At 36.9% G+C, this 2,500-nt stretch overlaps 1 protein-coding gene across 4 annotated transcripts in view; it reads left to right on the forward strand.

The window, feature by feature from the left end:
• Positions 1-2,500, forward strand: part of mical1 (microtubule associated monooxygenase, calponin and LIM domain containing 1) — a 508,844-nt gene that overhangs the window by 483,650 nt on the left and 22,694 nt on the right.

The raw sequence follows: 2,500 nt of genomic DNA on the forward strand, positions 1-2,500 counted from the left end.
AAGCAATGCTAAAGCCAGTTATTTGTCTTTAAAAGTCCATCTCTGTTTTGGCCTTTGTAACATATTTTTAGTTTACCCAATTATATTTTACCACCCCGGGTTGCCCTGGCAGAAAACACAGCATATTTAATTTCACTCTTAAAGGCTGCCTCGGTGTATGTGGACATGTGAACTCTGGAGGATATTTTCAAGAAGTCTATTCCAGAGTTCAGGAGCCATATATGAGAAGGCTCAACCTCCTTTAGTGGACTTTGCTGTTTTGAGTTTTGAGATCTTAAAGAGCTGGTTGGATTGTAACCAGCAATACAGTGCCAGGTATGTCCCGTGGAACATTGTTTAAACAGCAAATGCATTAGCACCCATTTTTGTCCCTGTGGATTTGCAGTTCTGAAATGGAGGTGCATTGTTGGCAGGTTGCTATTTTGAGGCAATTGAAATAGACAGCGTCATTGACCAACTAGTGCGTTGGTGATTTACAGTCAGGTCCATAATGCACTTATTACAGCTAGGGTTGTAACAATATACCGGTATGACGGTTTACCACGATTTGAACGTGCACGATTATCATACCATGAACAATTGCATATCAACGGTTTTAACCCTTAAAGACCGAGACAGCCGCCCGCGGCTAAAAATAAGTATTGCTCTTAAATGTTTAATAACTTTTGATCCGCTGATCCGATTCATACAATTCAAAGATTGGCATAAAGAAGAGAATCTCAGCTTTCCAGTGCTGTATCACATAACACGCGGACTTTCAGAGGCTCCGGAATCAGTGCGGTTACGTCATCAACATTTGACAACGCTGATTTGACAAAGAAACGCTCGTCACTGTGTCTCCGGACAAATCAGACATGATACATTGATGCATTGTCCCTCCTCCATGCCTAGATTGGTTCAAACTCGCTATATCACAACCAATAAGCATAGGTTTCGCTTTTGTTTGTGGACCAAGCTTTTTGAACAACACGGAATGAAAGAAAGGCATACATTTTTGCGCGGCTAAATAAAACGCAAAAAAAAAAGTTTTGCATGAAATAATTCTCATACTAAGTACTTTTGCATGCACAGCAGCACAGAAACATGACAAAACAGTGACACAGCAAAGACGAACTGCTGCTCTTGCTGTTTTCAAAAGACGCAAATGAAGATGCAGCGGTTTGTCAGTCTGCATTGCAGACAACCATATCGAAATCCATATCCATAGACAACCATATCCATGCTGGCACATAAAACCTAAGGATGTTCCATATTGAATCTAGTTTCGTTATGTAACTATTTATAGTATAGTAAATATTTATATCTATTTTTTACTGAGGATTTGCACCATGTTTATTTGGACTTTATTTGGACTTTGACACATTATTTATTATTTTTTTATTTTTTATTTGTTCATTGTAAGTGGTGTTGTTTATAGTAACTGAAAATATATTATTTGGAAAAAGTCAAATTTGCTTCACTGTTCTATTATTTTGTAACATTTGTAACATACCGTATACCGCGAAACCGTCAAACCGTGGTATTGTTTTAGACGATTATCATACCGTGAAAAATTCATACCGTTACAACCCTAATTACAGCACACAAACATCTTTAAATATAAAAAAAAATATTTTATATTTATAAAAAAAAGAGAGGAAAATTTTACTGTGCATTGCCACATGGCACTAAGGTGCACACGGTGACCAGAGTTCGATACCCGGCTTGAGGGCCTTTGCTGATCTTTCCTATTTCTCTACTTCCCACATTTTCCTGTCTGTACTCTGTTTTCCCAATAAAGGTAAAAAAAAAATCTGTCAGTCCCTTTTGTCAGATAAAATTTATAATTTTATTTATTTTTTTGTTATTTTTCTTTACAATCTGTGTCAATCCAGGCCAGTCATGGTGGATGCGGTTGCATTTTCCACAGTTAAGCTGACAACGGAGCTCTTTGAAAACGCAAGTGTAATGTAAACAGCAGTTCTGTTTGTTTGTTTTTCTCCTCTGATACTTTGCTTTAAATAGCAAAAAATTAATAGTTCACTCCAACTTACTAACCTGCTGTGGAGAAAACGGTAGCCAATTTTGCGTAATAGTCAATTTGCATAATTTCTATCCTAAACGGCATTCGAAAATAAAATGATTGTATGCCAGTTTGTTGAAATGAGGTTTCCGAAGTTACTCAGAAGTAATGTGTCCAGTTGAATTGAATGGCTAAAATGGCCCACGATACATCTCATGTTCGACGTGAATTAACGTTGTTTTTGTATTTTAAGTACATACACCGGTATAAACTTTTAACAAACTACAAACATGGCAGATGTGCAAGACGGTCGATTAGGTATGTAAAGGTGATTGAATGATTGTTGATTAATAGCTAACCTTGTAGTAATAATTCATTTGCAACAACAAAGGGAACTGAATACTGAATCCGTTAATATCTGAATGTAAAATTATGCTTATACCTGAGGAGATTTTGATCCTGCATAAAAGGCCTGCCAATGGTAGATTAAGGTGCTGC

The sequence above is a fragment of the Danio rerio genome, chromosome 23, assembly GCF_049306965.1.
Source record: "Danio rerio strain Tuebingen ecotype United States chromosome 23, GRCz12tu, whole genome shotgun sequence".
NCBI lineage: Eukaryota > Metazoa > Chordata > Actinopteri > Cypriniformes > Danionidae > Danio > Danio rerio.